Raw genomic sequence first — 23068 nt, 5'->3', positions numbered from 1 at the left:
ACCTCACTGTCTATTGGAACGTCCTGCTCGGATCAAAGGGCCAGTAGCTGATACCTTCCAGTTTCTGCACCACTCTGACCACATGAGCAGCATAAAGCTGTCTGGTCTGACCAGGCTACAGCTTTTGCAGTGTTCACCATCTCACTTGTGTGGATGATTACCTGTAAAGCAGGTGCTAGAGCCCCAGTCCTTCCTAGACATAAGTCACTTCAGAAGGAAATCTGGAATGGTGTTGCAGGTGTCCATTTTGCGTTCAAGGAGCCAGCAAACATCAGAGAGAGATGTCTTTTGGGTCAGTGGGAGGAATGGCAGGTCTGATGTTGTGTGTGTCATTCACTCCTTGAGTCCTTTGCATCCTCTGGGTGTGCCCAGAAACCAGCTTTAACTTTGACTCAGACTGGCAGCTCATGTCATTCCCTGCATGTGTAACCTTGTAATCGGCTGTGAAGTGTTCTGTGATCCCAGCTATGAATGATGAATGGCTCCACATAAACCTGTGCTGTGCAGCACTGTTAGTGTGACTTCTGAATTCAGGGAAAAAAAAAATGTCTGGAAAAAAAGAGGGGGATAATTATTTCTACAGCCAGTACGTGGTATTCCCACAGTAGCAAAAAACACCACCCTGCTGAGTAGAGGGAGGAGTGTCTCCTCCAAGTACAGCAGTCAGGGGTAATAGGAGGTGGGCTTTTGGATGCTCATTTTCATACACAATTTCACAACAACCTCAGGCAAGGTACTGTGGCCCCATTCCCCAGCCAAGGAGACATCTTCCCTCCCTCCCTGGTTGAGGCTGAGGCACTGGATGTTGGTAAGAGCTACATAAGGCTCAAGTGAGAGGTGGAAGCACTTCAGTTTGGCAACCAATTAAGATGATTTAACTGCACAACTCCCTCAAGAATGAATTTGGCCCATGACAAGCTGCTCTAGACCACAGGATGTTTCATTGCCAGCACGAAAGACGAAGAGCTTCTGAAGCCTTATTTATATATGAAAAGTCTGGCTGGAGCTTCCCAAGGTCCATGGAGCTACAGAGTAGGAAGCAAAGCCTAAATACTGTCACTAAAAGACTGAGACTCTCCAGCCTTGCCTACACACATGGTCCAGAAGGAAAGCAATTCAGTGTCAGCTCCATATGATAGAGAGGAATTTCATTTTCCAGCTGCATTTCAAAGTGATTTTAGATATCTTTACTGGAAAAGGCACGTGTATGTAGGGGGATCTCTTCCCTCCATACTGTGTCCATGCAGTTGGAAAGACTTTATTATACCTAATGTGTTCAGCACACAAACCACATGTGAAGCTGATGTTAAACAGCAGTTCATGGTGATATGAGCTACACAAGAGTCCCTGCTGATATTTTTAGGCATGTAGGTAGATTGGCCTCTCTCTTTGAGAACCTGTTCACCTATGAGCACATGAGGGATGAGTTATTAGGCCAGCCCTCAGGAAGTGGACTGCAGGAGAAAAAATACTATGTGACACTGGCCTTCCTAGGCCAGAAATATTTGGCAAAGTTGGGCAGTAGCATTAGGATCAGTTTTCCTGAAGTAACTTGTCATTTTTCTGTTAAACCAACCTTGGAGTTTTCTCAGCCCTTGTTCTCTTCCACGAGGTTGTCCGCTGCCCCTGAGAACCTTGTCTTTTTTTGCCAGGCTCAGCCATGATTTGCAGCTGCCTAGAAATGTGGCTGCTGCTGTTTGTAGGATTGCATGAAGGTTAGTTCAAGACTTTACATTTTGAAAGGAAAAAGTAAGAACAGCCACCACTACCATCACCATTTGCTCCCCTTTTCTCAGCCAGCTCCAGGCAGATGAGGTTCATCCTTTTGGCAGGGGGGTACTGTGAGAAATGTGTGTGGCTGGGGGTAATGAAGCCACATGGAAAATGCTCCTTTTTCTACTTTCTGAGAGAGCTGAGTCATGCTGCCAGCTCCCTCTGCCCTGCCACCCCTGGTGAAACCTCAGTGCCAGCTGCTCTCTTTCAGCATGCCAGCTCTAATCTGCTGGGGAAATGAAGCCCCAGAGTGACTGCTGCATTTGAAGAGCAATTCCCACCTGCAGCAGGGGCTGCTGGAAAACTCAGCACACCCTGAGTACCCCTTAGTGATGACCCCAGACTTTGGGCAGCATCATCCATCGCAAGTCATTTCATCCTCAGAGAGGTGTAGCAGAGAGTAAATTCTGCAGCTCTTTTTTCTTTTTCTATTTTTTCTTTCTTTTTTCTTTTTCTTTTTTTTTTTTTTTTTTTTGGCAACTCTACATTCGCTGCCTGTCAAGCAGGAACTAAATAAAAAGGCTGTTATTGTGCTTCGAGCCATCAATTTAAGAGCAATCACCTATGTGTTCAGGATATGCTGGCAGAGAATTATCTGCAATGAGAAGCTGCTTGCCAATCAGCCTTGTGAAACTCCATTGGCTTTATCTGTACCTGGAAGCGGATGCAACTTATTCAGTTAAGTGCTGCACTCAGATGTCTAATGCCCTCTATGGTCTGGGAGCTGATTAGCCAGGAGAAGCCCCCTCCAGATGGGTGTCCAGGGCATTCCTTGTGGCCCAGCCACCTCCAGTGCTGCCGAAGCCCTAAGCCTGAGCTGCTGTTCCCAAGTGTGGTCCTGCCTGGCTCTATAGAGCCGCAGTGGGAGGCTGCAAATTTGCTGGGGTATTTTTTTGCACAGAGGCTGCAAAAACGTTATTGGGACAGGACATGTCAGAGAAGCAATATGGCTGGGAAACTCTGACATGGCGCTGAGGAATCAGAAAGTACCTTGGAGGAAACACTTCAATATGAAATGTTCCCCAGCTAAGATGACATGATGCGTCTGGCTTGGACCAAGCTGTGTTCAATGAGCCTCTGCCAGCCCCAGGCAGAGAGATGAGTTTCTCCCTTAGGGCTCCTCTGACTGAGGGTCTCTTGGGTGTCCAGAGACTGGACACAGACATTTTGGCAGCAGGCTCTTTTCCACACTAGTCAAATAAATCCCTTCTAGGCTCCACCAAGCTGGTGTTGGTTCAAGGGCAAACCCAGATCCTCCAGACTGCCCCAATGTGATGGTGATGAGGGACTGGCCTTGCAAACCATCTAATTAGTTCTGTTCTAGGCAGGAGAGGCCTCCTTCTCTGTTCATACCACTGGTGGCACTGGGGATTTGCAGATCCTCTGTGTCCAGGGCTGTCCCCAGTTTTATCCCGGCATCTGCTGCCCTGCTGAAGGAATAGCTTGTTCAGCCAGTAAAGGCAAGCTTGAACCAGGACTTCCCAGGTGAAGTTGGCGGTCCCTTGGTATTCAGAACATTAATGTAGATGACGACAATGACTAAAAATCTATCAGTTTATTAATCGGGTCACCTGATCTCACCCCGGTGTCTTTGGGAGAGAGACAGAGCCTGAGCCTAAATCCAGGTTATTTCACACTAACTTAGCATGTCAAATCCCAGGGTAAGTGAAATCAGGCTCGGGCCTTGAGGTTTGTAACACCAGCACGAAAAACAATGCATCTGCATTGACCACTCGGGGTTTACACGGGCGTAACTACGATCTCGCTGTCAAAACTGGCATCTCCTGTGGTGAACGCTGGACTCCAGACCAACGGAAATGTCACCTCCGTGTCTCCAGGAGGCATTTCAATCTCAATCATCTCTGAATCAATCAGTGAAAAAAAGCACATCCATGTTAATAATGAAGCACCGTGGGCCAGCACACAAAGCTCCCAGTGCCTGGCACTGGGGCTGATGGTGTGTTGCCAAGCCCATGGCTCAGACCCCAGCTCTCTAATTGCCTCCGCCAGTACTATCAGCCCCCCAAAGTTGCTGTTCGTGTGTGATTCCAGGAGGGTAATTTATTACCCTGAAGAACCTGACTCTTCTGTCCCATCCATCTATATCCCCGTGTTACGTTGTTTCTGTTAGCATAATCATTTCTCATGGAGAATGTCAATAAATGCTGGAGACAAAAGCAACACCACCACCAACAACAACAAAAGGCCCAACTGCTAAATAATTCCTAGAATGAGTTGTCAGAAACCTTTTATTTACTGATTCCGCGCATTTCATTTATTCCTGGCAGCGGGCCAACCTTTCTGACAGTTAAGATTTATTGATTTAATTGCCTAGGGTAACCATGCAATAAAATCATCTCAAAGATAAATTTTCATGGCACTGTGCAGCACTGAAGTAATTTTTCAAGTGCTATGGCTATATTTCTGCAGGTTACAGGTGCAAAATTTGCTTAAAGCAGAAATGTCTCATTATTGTAACCCCAGCACATCAGTGTGGTCCCTCCTGTGAAACTCTCTTCTTCTTTTCTTTTCCCCCTCTCTTACCATTTCTTTCTCTGTCACTGGTTCTTTCTGTATCTCCCACTGCTCTTTTTTTTTTTTTTTTTTTTAAGAGGTACAGCACAGGTCTCTCAGAAAAGAAATTATATTTTCTTAATTGGTTCATATATTCAATGCCCAGGAGAAGCGAAGCTTCAGTTTAATTAGTATGGGCTTAGAGGTTATTTACAATGTTATACAGAAGCATTTGTTTCCAGCTGTGAGATGCTTTTTAACACCGAGGCCTCACAATGTAGCTGATTGCCGTTTGTGACATTATAGTTTATTGAATCTTTAGATCTTTTTATTTACACTGTTAAAGGGCTCATTATAGTTCAGAACAAGGAGCAAATGAAAATCCCTGATTAAATCCCAGGTTAATGGTGACATGTCTGAAGTCAGAGGTAGTCTAAACTTTCAACAATGGGAAATATTTTCTTCTCTCCTATTATTTATTTGGGGAGGGGGATGCTGTTCATAGTCAGTGTAAGATTTAATGGCCTATTCCTCTGCCAGCCTTGGCAGCTTCCCTTGCCAGACCTGGATGTTTAATTCACTCTCCTGCCCCGTTGAGGACACTTGGCCAAAGGCAGCTCCAAGGTGGTGCCAGCAGAACGCAGGATCCCAGCCCGGCGGTGGCTGCCGTGGCCTCTGCGAGCCATGCCAGGGCTGAGCCCAGCAGCCCAAACGTGACCGGATAAACTAGGACACAAAGGAGAGGTTTTGCTCTGCCAGCCTGGCACAAATGCACTGTGAGGGCAGGAGACAGCTGTGCTGTGGAGACACTGAGCTCCCAGGCATCTCCCCAGGGTGACACCGTCCCTTGGGATGCGCTCTCCCACCACACCCGTGCTGCTGAGGGCCAGTGGAGCTTCCCCAGCACCTCTGAAGGTTCCCAGAGCCTTTGGCAGGGCTGCTGCCAGGTTTGCCCTGCTGAGCTCATTTTGAATGACTCTTAGTCCCATGTGCCAGTGGACTTTCACCCACCCTGATCTCGTTCTGCAGCTTCCTCCTTCTCTTCACTGCGAAGTACAGACCTGACTCCCGTCCCTCGGCACCTTCACCACCGCCCTGCAGCATGGGCTTCTCCAGCTCCCAACTGAAGCTGGAGAGCTGTGCTGTGTACAGAACCTGCCCAGTAAGTCAGTCACAGAAAAACCCTATATATAGAAAATGCATAAATTATCTATTAAAGCTGAGTTTAATTTACAAGCAAGACAACTACATCTTCGGTCTGTTCATTTGGATTAGCTCCAAGACAAACATCACGTGTTCCTATCTCTGAGGGATAATTTGCTCCTTGTTACCAAAATCATACAGTCTGAGATGGGCAGAGTAGGCTCTGTGTTATCACTGTTAACCCATAAATGGATCATATGAAGCCGTTTGCAAAAGGACCTTATTTCAAATTATTAGTCATAAAATGTGAAATTGACTTCATGGCTTATATTTTCTGGTGGACTTGCAGATTTGCTCCACTGACAGGCTTGTGGATCTCACATAGCAAAGACTGACTTTAAAGCCTAGGACCTTTATGCTTGCAGTTTAACCTCTTCGACCTCTACTCCTCTGACTTCAGCCTTTCATTAGGTGAAATACGAAGGCGGGTTAGATACATTAAAAAGAGTATTAGTGAGAAGAGAGGCAGTTGAATCAATAATGTCAGTAAAGGTAGACCTATTTATAGAGAAACAATGTCAGCATATGATAAACCTGTGAGTAAATTGGCCGAGAGCCCAGAGCTTTGTTCTGGTTTGGAGAGCTTGCAGGGATCTGAGCAGCAACAAGAACAATCAGTAATCCCGAGGCTCAAATGTCAGCCATGCCAAATGGAAATCAGAGAACCCAAAAAAGTGTTCCGAGGTGGGAGAGGAAGGATGGAAGGACAAGGGAAAATTGGCATGGTTTCAAGTGTTGCCAAAGGAAAATGCCAAGTCCTTCAGGCTGGGCAGTGACAGGGGAAGCTTGAGGTCCATGATTTCTCTCTTTGAAACAGGGAGCTGATCAGGCTGAGGAGACCTCTCGCCCTCATACCACACATGAGCCTCCAGGCACCTAAAATCAACAGGTACCTCCAAATTCAAGACAAAACCTGTCCAAGTATTCAGAAAAAAACATCCCACATTTACTGACTGGATACACAAGTCTTTCCATTGATTACCAAGAGAGGAAACTTGGCAGATTCAGAGAACCTGGTTCACCCTGACCAACCTGATACTTGAGCTTGGCTTTTTTGGTTTTAAGGTAACAGACCACAAAGCAATCTGAGTACAGTCTGGAGTCTATACTCAGGTCTATAAATAACTAATACTGACTAAATGTAACACCCTATTTCTTTTCATTTACTCTACAGAAAGTCAAGGGATGTGAGTTTTATTTGAGTTAATGTTGTAGACAGCAATCCTAAGGGTCTTTGGGGCCTAGACATGATAAGTCATATGCTGAACATACTCTTGGTAATTAACATTAGTTGGGAAATTTTAAAAGAATACAATTTCTCTTTTATGTAAACACTTGAGCAACTGCTGTTCTAGTTCCAAAGCAATTTTTTTTCTCAATTATCAAAATTTTCCTTCTCTTCACTCTGACTCCAAAAATTCCAATTTTGGGATAACTTCTATAGGTTCTTCCCAGGGCATTCAGAAAACCTGAGTTACAGTGTGTCCTTTGTTCTGTTTCCTTAGGTTCTGAGATGTCTTCAGTGAAGTAGGACACACCAGATGATGTGGGTGGTTACATTTCTGCTTAACTAACTCTTTCTGCTATTTTTTTTCCTTTTGCAATTCACTGCTGCTCTGGGCGGGCTGACAACCCAGGAATGTGAGAGTACATGAAACCTGATAGACTCATGTTTGTGGGGGGAGCTCAGAAAATTGAGAAGCCTTCCAGTGAATGAAAACTCATTCAGAAATGAAACTAGTGAAAAAGAAAAAAAAAATCCTGCCCTGAGTGGTAGGTACATAGATCCAGACGTGTTCCATACAAAGTGTCTGTTCCCAATAAGCTAACACGGGAGGAGATGGGTCCACAGCAGTGCACACAAATCACTTAAGCCCTACCAAAAATCCACAGTACTGAGCCCTTCCAGGAATCTGTTATCCTCAATTGAAGTAAGTGATCAAGTAAGACAACGCTATCAGGTGGTCAGGTTTAATGTCTTGTATGTGGTGGGCTCTGGGAACCACATCCTAAACCATGCTGGGGCTGCTGGTTTTGCTGCAGTAGACTCAGTGTTCAGTCTGGAGCCACATTGGCCCAGCTCTGGTCACCCAGAGAGTGTGTGCTAGATGTCCCAAATGGAATGTAAATTAAAAGGGAAAGGGCTATCAATCATGTTAAGACCCCTACTGACACATACTGTGCTCACACACATAGCATAAACATCCCTAAAAAGCACATTTTTAAAGAACCAGAGTTACAAGCTGTTTCAAAACCTCTGCACTTTATTAACATTGAGAATGTGTCCTTTGATATAAACTCATCTAGAAATGATTCAGATGAATTAGCACAGGAAAATCTTGCTGAGTTGGAGAGCGCTGAATCAGAAGCAATGCAGTCAGTGAATAATGAAAGTAAACCATCATTCTGAAGTATGACTAATGGTGACATGGCCTGTCTAGAAGAACAAATAACCAAGACATACTACTTGGCCCCAAAACTGGGCTGAACATCTTTTGAAATGACTTCACTGCTGAACGAAGACTATTAACAAAACAGGAAACCCTGCCAACTCGTGGACTACAAGTCCAAAGAGGGAGAACTCCACTTGTCCACAGGAGAGACAGATGATTCACTTCATGAAGGAGTGGGACTTATTACTCTTAAAGGCAATATTAATAGATCCATCCAAAATCGCCCATGGAACGGATCTATTGATGTTGCCAAGATACTTAGCTGAAAAATGTGCAGAGAAACTTGAATCTGCAATGTAGAATGCTGCCGTGAAGTGATTACATTTTGTGGCACCCAAAATGCTTTTATCAAAGGATGACTTGACGAGACATCAAGATAGCTAAATGCTTAAGACAGCATGTCAATCAAAAACTTACATGTATTATTCAGGGTGCAGACTGAGCTTCAGTGAGGCAAAGGGAAAATACTAAACTAAGGCTTATGGAGAGTGTGTTTGTGTAAAGATAGGAGATATCTTTTGCAATCTAAGTACATTCATTCTGCTTCTTGGGCTAGATGCGTTGGGTGTGACTTTGCCAACTGCATGGGGAATTAATTTAACCCATAGTGTCTAATTCAGGAGGTGGAGCAAATACATTTTTCTCAGCCTAGTGTGGTTCCAGGACCCAGTTAGGGCTGCAGAGGTTTTCAGGTCTGTGCTGATAGCCCAGCAGCTCAGGCTGTCAGTTGTAGGAGGAAGTAAAAGAAATAGCTGCCATCAAGAAAATGCCTTTTCTTTCCAACAATAGGGGCAAGAACAACTCAGCTGCAATTCAGATTTAGTAAAATGACTCCCCTACCCCCACATTTTGGAGCCCTAATGCCATAACTTACCCATTTGGCATCTCAGTGCATACTCTGCTCCTCACCTGCTTTGGGATGGCCAGGAAATAGAGAGCTCACATTTTCAATGATCTGCACTGTTAAAACCAGGAGAGAAACAAAGGTAAACACAGCTCATGTTTGAACGGCTGTTGCCTTGCAACTGTCTAATTGCACCTATACCCAAAGGGTTTGCAAGGCAAGAGTGGGAGCAGAATGACAGAGAACTGCCTTAACAATGTTAAATATAATTATTAAGGGGGAAAAAAAGCAAATTTTCCTATAGGCCACATGTGTCAATTAAACCTTCCAATGGGGACACTTCCCTTGTGCTCCTAACATTAGCACTGGCTATGTTACACAACTCTGTTTACACCTTTAGTTGATATGAATGAGCAGTTACCATACCAATTATTACTTTTTACAGCGTACATAAAGTTCTTGATTCACTTAAGAGACAGGGTCAGTGTTTAAGCTGAGCTCAGCATTTAGCAAGCTTTCTTTCCTAGATGTTTTGATTACTTAGGAAAGCTTTAACCTCTACAACGTAATGAAGGACTGGAAAGCTGTAGGGTAATTTGTAGGAGAAAGGGTGTGCATGAGGATATATGCACTATTATAAAGCTCAATAAATAATCATGTGAAATTGCTGGCATTTAGGACCCTCTAGAGGGGAGCTTTCCCAGCTGGCTGCTGATCCCTCATACCCTGAGTAATTCCAGATTAAATCCACTGACTTTGTGGAAGTGTATGTGACATCAGAAACCTACCATGTATTTCCAAAATGCATGCTAATTGGCTCCAGACAGTGGCAAGGGGGTTGTACAGGGCTACAACCATCGGGCTTCAGCTCCTCCATCCCCAGAGTGGCTCAGAGGGAAAGTGGTGCAGAGCTCAAACGGTCAGAGCTGTGGGAATGATGCAAGATTCTGTCTTCCACTTGCATTTTATTGAGAGAGCCCATAAAATCCAAAATCCAGCTGTGGGGGTTGGTTCAGGCTGTCTATTAAAGGGGCGGCATTTTCTCATGCCTGTGACTGATATGGTTTAGGCACATCTGTGTACTCGCTTAACCCCCTTCCCTCCACCCTCCCCATCCCAAACCACTGCGTAGACATGAAAAGCGGGAATTTGTCTTTTGTACGTGAGGGTATAAAACGCTTCTTGACTTCCACTGAAGAACAATAATTGCTGGTTGGCTTTGATTCACTCTCGATGCTAATTTTTTGCCTGGTTTTGCCCAGGGGAAAACATGGAAGCCCACACCAGGGTAAATCAGACCTTTTTCCTTCTCCACCTCTAAGGCATAGGAAAGGGGCAGCTTGGTAAAGCGACCCGGACACATGTTACAACAGATAATCAATGGCTCTAGCAAAATGCACATGAAAGCATTTCAAGCCCATGTTTCAGTAAACATTCTCCAGAATCCGTGGCTATTTATCAAATATGAATGCACTGTTCAGGATGAGGATCTCGTTTCCCCCGGTGTTTTTGTTCCAAAAATAATTGGAAGTGACAATACAGAGAAAGATGATGTTTCAACTTCATGTTTAAAATAAATATAAGGCTGTCATCAGAGCTGAGCTGTCTTGTGAAGATCTCTCTCACAGGAGTCAACAGGCAGCTCTACTGATAGAGAATCGTGTTCCATTATTGATTAGCTTTTAAGTTCTTGTTACATATTAGATTAGGATCGCTGTATGCATTGGGAATGAATAGCCCAATTACAGTCTAAAATAGCTCATCTCAAAGTGGTTTAGAATTTTGATATTATAGAAAGAATTTTAAGGAAATTACAGGGTTTATTAAAAAAGCCTTTAAGGGAGATATTTACATTTTTATTGCATGGCTTTTCAGGATGGGGAAGGCAAACTATCCCTCCTTATATTACACACCAGGCTGGTTGTAGCTCCCTCCCAATTAGCTTTTCAAATCTTTGTGAGTTAGAGGTTTGCTATATGGGGAGCAGGTTTCCTGCACAGAGAAGTACCAGACTAAGCAACCCCAGAGTTACATCTGCAGATTCCCTCAGTTTAAATGAGAGCACCCTACACTGAAACCTGCACCAGGCTCTGCTCTGAGTGCAGCTGTTGAGACTCCAGGGCTTGTTTTGGAGTCAGTGATGGCTGCCAGCAAAAGTTGGCATTGAGATGCTCTGCTACTTCTTGCTCTTTTGTGCAGGAGGGAAAATCTATAGATGGTGCTAAAAGAGTCACAGATTCCTGCCCTGGCCCTCAAGGGCATTGAGCATTGACCACGAGTAACCTGGAGTAGATTCAGGGCTGATCAAGCACATCCCAGTCCTCAGCAAAGGCACTCCCAGTGACTCTTGTGGATACAGGGGCAGCACCCTCATAATAGGGTATTCCTGAGAGTGCTGCTTAATCTGCTTTAGTGTTGTCAATTCAGTAAGACTGGAGTAATTCTAGGGATTTATTCTTCATTTTCAAAAACAAGTAATGTTTTTGCTAAAATCTAGCAATCTTGAGGACAAGACATTTTCAAGACTAGGTAAGCAAAGCCATAGCTGAGGGGGTACAGAAGCTCAAAGAAGCTCCCCATATCCGCTCATCACAGCACTGACAATATCATATTTCACAGATTTTGTTCCCTATAACCACCCTGGATATTTTGCTATAGAAAGCAACCCCCCTTTTTCTACAGAGAATTTCTATCCTTCAGTAAGGTGGAGCAGTTTTAAAAATAGATCTGACTTTCCCTCAAATTTGCCTAATTAATCATTCCTTTCACAGGTAAATTCAAGGCTAACATTGACCACATCTCCAACGAAGCATGGAAGAGGTCACCAGAAATAGATTGCCAAGGCCTTGAAGGGACTCTGTGGACAAATGGTCACCACTACCCAACACTATATAAGTGTGATTAAAGGTAAAAGGAAGAACAAGGTGGGAGAGTTGCATGACCCCAGGATCATTGCCAATGAAAAACCACAGTGAAAAGATTTAGTAAGGACTCCAGGCCCACTGACTCACTCCTTTTGGAAGGTAATATATGAAATCTATAAGGATTCTACTCACTGAGTTGTACAGCACTGATAGATCCATAACATTCATCTTAGTCCATCACATAAGAAGCTCAAGTTCCCTTATCTTCCCACAGCTGCAAGCAATACAAGCACATGGAAAGCTTCTCTTCAGGAATGAAAGTCTGAGTCCTCATACAGGTGTGCACACAGGGTCACACTGGCCACTCAGGTCAGGCATCTCTCTTCTTCACCCCTCCTGAGCTGTATGCTAAGATATCCCACATGAATTTACAGTGCCTTTCTAAATAAGGACCCATTCTGTGAGGTGCTCAGTACAGCAGTTTAATCCAGGGATGTATTTTTTGAGCTGAGGCTGCTCACAGGTGTTTAAAATTAAACAGGCTCAGGACAAATTGCCTTATGCCCTACAGATGGACACTTGCTGGCTGTGAAATCCAAAATACAGACTTAATAGGTGTCTGCTCCACTTTATGTATATCTGCAACTTAATAGGGAAATCTATAGCTTCATGCAGGAAAAGTAGAGGTGAACTTAGAAGGAAAACAGATTGTCTTGAGCCCAGCTATTTTTTGAGCTTAGGGACACTCATATCTCAAGTGCCCAGGTACAGCTGCAGATTCCAATTAATGGATGGGGGACATGCCTGGTGGGCATCCAGAAGGAGTGAAAATAAGTTACATGGACTAAATGAGAGATTAATTGGTGCATCAACCACTTCTTCCATTCTGCAAGTTCAAAGTGACCCTTGGTCCAGAACACTCTGTGAGGAAATGCCTTCAGAAGTTCACTGGGTTTGCATCCTGCTCCTGGGAATTTTACCATTTGGTCCATGAAGACAGGCCCAGGGCCAGGGATGTGCTCCTGCCGCTCTGGTGTCCTGTATGGGGACTGGGCAAAGCTCCTGTGCCTTGGTCTGCTCCAGAAGCTGCTCCATCACTCAGCAGCTCCATTAGTCCCTCCAGATTCTTTTGTCTAAATATCCGATTACTCAGCCTACAATGAGGATCATTCTTATTAGACTAGAAAAATTTTAGAAGCAAACAGACCAAGCTGAGAAATGCACAGCGGAGCTCTTGTCTTTGACAGTCTATGTGGTCCAACATCTGTATTAAATAACTTGCACAGTACTTACCTGTCCAAGTGGAGACTGTACTTTGTTCATAGTTGCACATTTTGCAGCCTTTAAGCAAGACCAGAGTGCTCTCTTTAAAAAAAAAAAAAATATAATTATCATTATTATTATCATTATTACTGCTATTGCTAACACTACCTTATACTTAGAAATGGTCCTTTGCATTCCTTTGGTTCAGTAAAGCAAGAGCAATTATGTAGCTTCATCCATTTCTCTAAAGGGCTGTGGGAAAAAAGTGTTGCTTTCAAGAAAAAAAAATGATAATTTTTTACAAATACATAAAATAAAATACTCAAGGCATTTGTGAGAGGCATTTTCACATATTGCTGAAATTACACACAATGTGTGAAAATTTGCATAACAAATGTGACAAGATGGTTACTTAAGGGACTGAAACAGAAGGAATAAAATATATATTAGATACCTCAGCTCTCATTAATTATTATTCTGAATGAGAAATAATGCCAGCAGCAAGAGGGGTGCCAGAAGAAGCAATAGGGAAATATATGATCATGTATCTAAAAACCTTTAAAAGGTGTAATAATAATTAGGAAATTATTGCACTACTGATCTTTTTTAGTAGCAGAGCAACCACCTGTTCACACTTTTATTAATTGGTTGCTCGCCTCTTCCTTAAAGATGGGCTGTGAAGATTGTTAAAGGAAAAGCTACCTGAGAAGAAAGGAGGGGAAAAAATTCATGTTATGCAAACAAACAAACAAAAATCCCTTTAAAATTTGTAACTGTAATTAAGAGTCACATGTGGAAAGGCAGTACTACTTTGAGACTGGTTTATAGCAAAATCGTAATTTGGCTTCAAACAATAGCAGTGGAAGAGAGTGAATGTTATTAATGCTGATTTTGTTAACTTGCTCCAAATGTCCTGCCTCTCCCAGCTTTTCTTCCCAGTGCTCCCTAAGGTGTCAGTGGTGCAGACATGGAGCTGAGGCAGCTCTGTGCCAGTGCCAGGGCCAGGCGAGGTGGTGGCCGCAGGAGCCCTGAGCTGATCCAGGCGTGGCCTGGGGTGACCCACAGCAGCACATGGCCTCGGGCAACACGTCCTGGGTGAAGCTGCTGCCAAGATGGAAAACTGCAGCCTTCCTATTTTGGGGCATAATGCCAGTTAATGCATGTTTGTTGTCTGACATTCGTCTCCTGGATCACACTGCTACATGCTGCTCCCACTGCTCCCCTCATTCCTGCTGGCCCACGGATGGAGATGAAAGCCTGGAGGTGTCCTATTGCTGCATCTATCCCTGCCCTGCCACTGCTGTGGGAAGTGGCACAGCACCACAGAGTCACCGTGGGTGTTTGTGCCCACCGTGCTCCATAATTATGGCAGGCAATTTTGCAAGCACTTCTCATCATTCCCTCCTTTAGACTTTGAAACGTTTATGCTTTATCTCTCCTAAAACAGAGAAATCCTTTTTTTCTATCAACCTCTTTCCTTCAAACCTCCTGTGGAAGCAACACAGAATTTCCTGTTTGCTCCTTGCTGCAGCCAAATCTTGTCTTAGGTTTCCCCAGAGCTTTTGTCTTGGCCTTCCCTGGAATCATCATCTCCCATAGACAACAGCTTTGCTTAAAAGCAAAAGTGCATGTCCGTTTTCCCTGTTAATCTTATGTTTCTTTTTTTCTATTCCCTTGCTTGAACCTCTTCTCTCTCAGCTCCCGTGTTTGGGGGCTGTATCCTCACTGTTTGCCCTGCACCTCGTTGGACAGGTGCTTCCCTGCCTGTGTGCTCCACCCAGGAGCTCTGTGCCCTCACCTCTGCACGGCCCTGCCCAACATTTGGCACCTACCCCAGGATGAGCATCAGCAGTGGCTCATGAGCAGGGCAGGGGCCCCACGGCTCTGTGTCAGGGGGCTGGAAATGTACTTTCACTGCACCCACCTCCCATGCTGGACGTGAGTGCAGCAGATAGCAAAAGCTACATCCATTTAATTATAAGAGGGGAAAAAAGGCCCTTTCTGGGGATATTATTTCTAAGTCATGTTTTACTCTGCCATTAATATACCTTTGGAATGCATGAGAGCTCCCTGCACCCAAGGCAGGTAATAAAGGTCTATTAAAAGACACCATCTCTGTTTCCTAATGCTCTATCGAAGGTTCATTGATGAAAATAGCCATCTGGCTGCTCTCATCAGCTTTAAGGAATTCCATAAAAGAATGAAATATGATTTCCTCATAATTGCTTTTCTGTAAGATTTATGACAATGTGAGTAACGAATAAACTGGGCACTTGCTGAACAAGACTCAGATTTAAGATGTGCTGATGCAAATGAGGAAGTGTCCAAGTAGAAGATGCACTTCTTGGGAGAAATTTGAAAGTGTTTGCAAAAGGCACAAGTTACCACAAACACCTGGCTACGTTCAGTGCTGGTATAAACACATAGAGCTCCAGAGAGGCCAAAGGCACTGCACTGGCGTGCTCCAGCAATAAATTTGGGTCAGACACCAGTTACATAGAATAGCTCACAGCTGAGAAGAGGACCTTGACAGCATCTGGAAGATGTCCTGGGTATAGCTATGCAGCTGATTAGGCAGCAGCATGTTCTTTTGCCACCTGCATCTGATGATGTTGTATGTGCAAAGAACATCACATGCCTGGGGGATAAAAAATAGGCCCTTAATGCCCGGCAGCACTGTTCATACTCCTGCCAACAGTAAAAGTGGGAATGGACTGTGTGATTAGTGCTGTGGCATAATTAAATCCCAGTTGCCAGCTATTCATCTGTCAGAGTGCAATGGTCATCGCTGTGCCTTTTTACTATTATGTCAATTATATGGTCCTATGATCTTTTGACTTCAGGATCATCTAAAGCATAGGATTGACACTTTATCTATTTCCAACTCTGATATTGGTTTTTAGTGTCACTTAACTTTTTTGTCATCTTTTCAATCTCCAGAACAAGAATAATCAGACAGTCATCTAGGTTGGAAAAGACCTTTAATGATTCCTTGCCCAATTTCATTGCCCTTTAGGAGGCAATCACATACCACAGATGTAAGTGCCACTTAAATACTTGTAAACACGCCTGTCTCGCTCTGTAGAAAAGGCAGTCACGACACTCTCAGGTCAATGCAGGCAAACTATTTAGTCCTGTGCAGTGAGGGCCCAAAATTGCTAATGGATGCCCATTTCTGAGGGTGCTCCACTTCTATGAGTGTTTGACATGCCCAGGTATGTGTCCCCAGCAAGCTCTGGGGTAGCAAAGCCCCATACAGAAGTTGAGAGGAGGTGGTGGGCATCAGCTGGTCAGCGCTAGAAAATGTGAATTATGTGAGGGTAGATACTTTTCTGAGTTTTTAATCTAAAAATTTTTGAATCTGCCAAAATTTGAGTCCGTACAAATACATGTCTCTCAAGCACCCTCTCCCAAGTCACTCTCTCTTGACACTTTCTCTTCACAAACACATGCATTTTAAAACTTTCAGCATGCATATATTTGGGTATTATTTGTACCCAGAAAAGCTAGTAACCAGCATCAAAAATTTTACTACATTTTATTACTAAAATTTACTAAAGATTTGAAACTCATCACAGCTATAAGTGAGAGCAGAGTATGAGAGGGGAAGAGTCAGTCATTCTGGTAATGTTACAGCCACACTTTTAACACAGCAGTTATTCATTCTGCTGCTTTTTTTTTTTTCCCCAGCTAATTACATCAATAAGACTTTATGAAAACTGTTGCCAAATGTTTAAAATTAGAGCAGTTCAGTTGTTATTTAAGTCCCAGGTTACTGAGGCAAATTGTACATGCTCACCTCGTGCATTCATTTGTGAACATTGGGCATATCAGTGATTAATTAATATTAATGGAAGAAATCACTTCAAACTTGCTTTATGCTAGAAATCACACACAATCTTGACTCTAATCACTCGGCACATAAAGAAACTTTAATTGATAACCCAGGTTTAATATCCATCAGGAATGGATTCTGTAGGAGGAACAGAGCAATGTTCCCTGTAATCATCCTAGAGGAGATAGAAAGCTTGTTCTACCAACATCAAAGAAGATTAGGCAGCAGAAGCCTGATAGTAAAGTAGCAATTATGGAGGGGTTTTTTAATTCTGTGCACCTGCTTCATCAAAATAATAGGCATCTTTTAGCAAAATAACCTGAAACTCAGTTCACTGACTTTCAATTATCTGATGCTGGGAAATGCATCTGGAGAGACATGAAAAAAGGTGATAGACACACAGAGAAATAAAGAGAAGGGGGAAATTAGAATGAGGAAAAATATGAGGGCCTAAGTAAGTGGGTGTTATAAATATCCTGTGCCTTGGGCTGAATATAGAACAGGAACACTTTTGCTGAGTTATGACTGTGGCATCAGGCACATCTGACCAAATCAGTCCCTGGTGGAGCACCTGTGACTGCAGCAAACAGCTTACCCTAGGGACAGATTTGGCTGATTGCTTTTAAGGGGAATTTTAGATATCAAACCTTAATGCAAGCTAAGGAAGCACATGGTAACTTCCCACAAACACTTCAGGCTGTATAACTCAAAGCAAAAATTACTATCCTCACACTCCCCTGTATCAGGTGGTCTTGCTATGCAAAGCTAGGAATGACCACAGAAGTTTCTTTCAAAAGGTGAGTCTAAAGTTAGACTGGAGCCTCTCTTCCCTGGAGGTGAGAAGGGGAAGAAAGCTCATACACAAAGTCTTGGTTTTCTTAAGGAACTGCATCCCCATTTCTGGAAAAGCACAAGGGCAGACCCTCAGAACCAGATTTAAGAAGCCTGCCTGGTACTTGGTACCCTTCCTTGTTAAGCTCTAGGAGTGTTGCTTGTTTTTAAATACATCCCAATTTTTCCTGAAAACACTTTTTTGGAGATCATTGGGTAATTCACTTCAACATCTCAAGATCTGCCACCCTGGTGCCTCCAAAGGCAGAGCATATCGGAGTTCTAACCAGAGAAAATCTGCATTACCAGGTGGAGTTCTTGCCAGGCTTGGGTCAAAACCAAAAACATCACTTTTCCATCTTTCTTTCCAGCTTTACATCCCTGTTAAATTTACTGTGCCCTCTTAACACACATCTCAGTCTCTCCTCCTTTACATACAATCACCCACACCTCATTCTGACTCAGAAATGATCCCCACATGGATGCTGGTCAGCAGAGCAGCTCTCCATTTTATCTCCTGAACTCCTATCTCCCTGCACACACCCAGCAGATACTGCTCTGTATGCTGGAGGCTGAAGCACAGGAGATTATGATGCAACAACCGTGACTGGCAGAGGCTGATCCTTCAGCAAGAATCACATCCCACTTCCCACTTCATGTGAATGAAATACAAGTAATTCCATTGTAATTAAATAAGAACTTTTGTGTGAATTCCAAATGAACCTTTGTAACATTTTCATTAGTCTTCAATACACCTCTTATTTTACCTCATTAGAATTATTGGTAATAAATGGTAGTAACTGAATTGTAATTAAATAGGAATTAAAATTTGACTTCCTAATGAACTACAGCAAAGCAATCACTATTTCAATATACATTAATTGCTGTTCTGTTAGGAATACAGGCAACTTATTTTTATTGAATTGCTACAAATTATAATAAATATATGGCCTGAGCCTACAAAATGGTCTCACATCAGTAAGTGTGCCTGGTAGATGTCAGACAGCTGTGCAGCAAGCAGATCTGCCCAAGGAACTTGGGACTTGCAGCATGCTAATGCCAGTAGAGAATACACTGGATTATGACATTCCCAGAATAAACTTTAATTTCAGAATCTCGCTATTAATTTACAAACAGAACAGACAAGATGCCATTGGGGCTGCCATTAGGGAAGTGGACTGAAAGATGTGAGAAACTAATAGCAATCATACCAGACTAGAGCATTCTTATGTTATTGGCTGCTGTTTGATTATAATAAAAGTGCTTTGTAATATATCCTGGGGTGGTAAACTCCATATAGAAAACCCCATTTTATTATTTATACATTCTCTCTCTGCATATAGAAATATATCTAATATACGAATTAATAGAATTTCACTTCTATGACTGTTCTAGATTTAAAAGTCTCAGATTGCTGTTTCCTTGTGTTACCGCTGCGGATGTAGCAGGTGTTTGGTGTAAGAAGTGTAAGCTGTGAGAGGCATGTCTGTAAAAGGGAGTGCTGACTGTTTAGCAGGGCCTGGTACCCACATTCAGGGCAGACATTCTGGTTTAGTGGGATGGGTGGGGGAGAGAACCCAAAGCTTTCTGTTGCCGCTTTGAAAACTGGCAGCGTGTGCCCCACTGAGCAACCTTCCATCTCCAAAGTGATGGACTCTGGACTGAATTCTCCAGGCTTTAACACGATGTAAATTCCCCCATTAACTACTGAGGAGTTTTTTGCCATCCAGGCTCTCATTTCTGGCCCATCATACCATCTCATGCTGTTGATTTCTAGGGGACAGCAGCAGCTAGCCATCACCAACAAGGGACAGCCAGTTTCCTTGGCATGGCATGGTTTTACGTGCCCTGAAATATCCTCACGTCTCCATTTTTTCACCATTGCTATCATTTTACCTCTCCTCACACTGCAAAGTGAGTGTCCGACCGACATTTACAATCCCTCTGGATTTCCAGACCCAGCAGGTGAAATTCAGAACCAGGCTCTGGGGCAGGAACTCGGAGAGCCAGTCACATGTGTGGGCTTGGGAGAGGGCAGCTCACTGCTTAGGCATCCTTGTTATACTGAAATTTAAATCACGGAGATTGAACAGGGAAAGCAAACTCACTTTTTCAATTTTGTTACCTAATCAAAACTCTGAAGCTTTCTAGTGCTGGAGAGTGTTCACATATCATCCACTTTCCATATCCAATGCTGACAAAACAATAAGGTAGGAATAACATAAGTTGTGAGAAAACTAGTCTGTCTCATAAATCTTCACAGGAAAGTGGCTGCTGTTTTATGTTATTGCAGTGTGTTGTTTCCAATGAAGTGATTACTGTTAGATGTATTTTTAAATTGCTTTTGGTATTTTTAAAAATACATGACTTGGAGAGTGATAGAAATGAGATTGAGTGGCGGTAGGCAGTGCCTACAATATGATTAACTTTTTCCCAGACCAGCTACTTCGGAAATTAAGGTTACCAACACAGCTGTTGTCAACTTTCCCCTGGCTGAAAAGGACTCATTGGAGTCTGTTTGATGTATGCAATTATCCCACAGCCCACCTAAATCCTCCTCCTGCTTCAGACGCTACGCGGGCTGGCGTTCTGCTCCGAGTTGTTTGATTAATATTTGCTGGTGTTATTTTTAAGTGTGAATGTGCATGTTTATGCACTAAAGCCCTGTAACACAGAGTCTCAAGTTACATCCTGTTGTGACTGACAAGTTGTGGTTTCTGTCCACGGAGGGGAGGAACCGCTTTGTGTGTTAACGGCTTCAACCAAGGCACACATGCTTCCAAAAGGGCTGAGCTACATTTTAGATAAAGTTCATTTGGAAGACATTCAAGGCAATAAATATCAAGTGAGAGGTTTTCTCAGGGCTTTACAAGTCATTAAAACTCCAGGTAGATTTTACCTACCAAAGGCTTCGCTTGTGGCTTGCTGAGTTCACACAGTCCTTTTCCTGCATATCATTATATCCCTTCCAGTGGCTAATGAAGCCTGTAACCATCCCAGGGCCCACCTACAGTGTCCCTGTGTGCTCCACAGACCAGGCACTACAGGGTTAAGCTTACTCAGACAAGGGGAGACTTAATAAGAGGCAAAAGGAAAATGAATTAGAGGAAAATCAACAGGCAGCAAAGGAAAAACTAAATTACATTTCATGTACACACATGCACTCTTTTGGCTGGAGGGGCAGAAAACATAGCCAAAACCAGGCTGTTTTTATTCTAAACAGTGCATCAATCCATTGATTAATTTTACACTTTGTTCCTTATGAACCTGGGCTGGGGCCATGAATGCTGCTATGAAAAGAAGAATATAGCCAAAAAGGAACTCTTAAAAAGTTGGCAGCCGTTTCAAGGCAATGTGTCTGGCCAGCAGGAAGGAGATGGCTCCTCCAGGGAAGTGTATAGAGCTGTAAAACCATTTGTGAACTGGCCCAGTTCAGTTTATAAGGTGTGTGACTGACTTAAAGTCAAGTTTCTTGCACAAATTTGTGACTTGTAAATCGAATTATAAAAGCAGCCTGAAGTATCATTTTTCCAAAAGGCCATTACAAGATTGGTTAAGAATGACTGTATTTCCTCACTAATACCATTAACTTCAGAATTGTTTCCATCCATTACTGAGTAGAACAAGGACAGTTTACCGTAAATTGCTCCATGCTGTGTGGTTCAACTGGTCAGCTTCATGGTATAAGAAGCATAAATAAAACAAAACTAAATAAAGGAATACAATGAAACACCACGGACCTACTTCAGTCTCGGTGTAATCGAATGCAAATGTAAATTAATGGAGTTGCACTCACTCACACCAAGGCTGACACACCCCTTGGCCACAGAGCAGAGGGAGGCAAATGTCACCTCCCTGTGTTGCTTCCCAGGAACAGCTTTGGTGAGCAGGTGCAGGCTCTGAGCTCAACATTTTCCAGTTACCTGCTATCTGCTGCCTAGGTGTTTTCTGGAAAGCTTAATTTAGCCAGGATTCCTCTATTGTAAGTGTGCATTCCTTTCAGCAAGTTAGGAGTTTAAGGAATGATTTGGGAAATACCCTTAAAATCCCTCCGGGGTAAGCCAAGAGTGACTTTCAGTAGGCGGAGATCTGTGTAAGATCTCAAGAAAATTGGACAGAAGTAGGGGGGAATTCTGTTCATGATATACTTTGTCATCCAGACCACATTGCTTAGTGCAGGAGAGGGATGTGAGTTTCCATTTACAGGAAGTTCAGAAATCCCAGGACACTGTTTATCTTGTTTGTATGAAGCAAGGGATAGCATGAATCCCACTTACTGACAGAGAAACTCACCTTCTGTAGAAAACTAACACAGAACCAGGACACCACTTAACTGCCTTGATCAGCAGAGGCCCGGGACAGCAGGAGTTTCACACAGGCAATCTGACCATTCCCTGGATGAACACACAGGACTCCATGGCTGCACACCTTCTGGCATCTGCCTGGGAGTTTGGCTCGATGGTGAATGCAACTTGTGATCATATTTGGCAACTGCAATGAAAAAACACAGTATTTAGGTGACTTTCTAAACCATCTAAGCCACAAAGGTGCTGCTGCTTTGGTTGTTCGACCATTCGATTTTCACACCTACAACCTCAACATAAACACTTCTGAGCAACCAGGGGATCCAAAATCTCCACACAGAACCGATTCTTTCCCTTCTCACTGCATTTCAGTGTTGCTAATTGCTAATTAATCACAGACTTTACCCATCCTCCCTCTTGCCCAAGTTTTATGGTTGAAGTTTTGTTTGAACTATGCTTCTCCCAGCTGAGCAGTGCTTGAGGGTCAACAAGAGCTGTGCCATGTACTGCGAAAAGTGATGCTTCTTTTAAGAGGCCTCGTTATTGAAATAACTTTTGAGTTAATGTTTGGAAATAACTTTGAAATGAGGACTTGCACAGATTTGTTTTCTTAGTGCAGCAATTAGCTCCTTGAGCGGTGACTGGCTGCAGTACCTTCTGCCATGTCTGACACATTAAATAAATTATTCACTCAGTTCATTAGTTGGAAATACACTTTGTAATACCTGCCGAGTTACAGGACATGCAGCAAAGCCACAGTTCACTTCAACTAGAAAAATGAAGTCAGGTTTTGCTGCTCCTGCATAAACAAAAAAAATGGAGGGGGGGGAAAGATAAATAAGGTACTGTTTTTCCTACCAGTTGGCTCAGTCCATTTGCTTCAGAACACTGCCTCTCTGCCTTGCTCCCTTTTAATTATCAGGTTGTGATTCTCTCCTTCCCATCAACTTGGACCACCTCAGCAAAATCTCCCATTGCTTCTGGTGGAAAAACACAGAATTGGTTACTTTTTAATGAAAGTACAATATCACAGCCTCAAGAAACAGCTTAGTGTTTTTCCTGCCAGTCCCACTCACTGTTGCAGGGAAGACTCTTGCAAGTGGTCTGTTTGTCAGGCTTTCCCTGGGCAGGCAGCAGCCACCAGACACCTTTGTTGAAAGGTGGAAGCTGGGGCAAGGAAAAGT

The sequence above is a fragment of the Myiozetetes cayanensis genome, unplaced genomic scaffold (genome assembly GCF_022539395.1).
Source record: "Myiozetetes cayanensis isolate MyiCay16 unplaced genomic scaffold, myiCay2020 scf15, whole genome shotgun sequence".
Classification (NCBI taxonomy): Eukaryota; Metazoa; Chordata; class Aves; order Passeriformes; family Tyrannidae; genus Myiozetetes; species Myiozetetes cayanensis.
The sequence above is the reverse complement of the archived record's forward strand: the minus strand, read 5'-3'. Positions refer to the sequence as shown.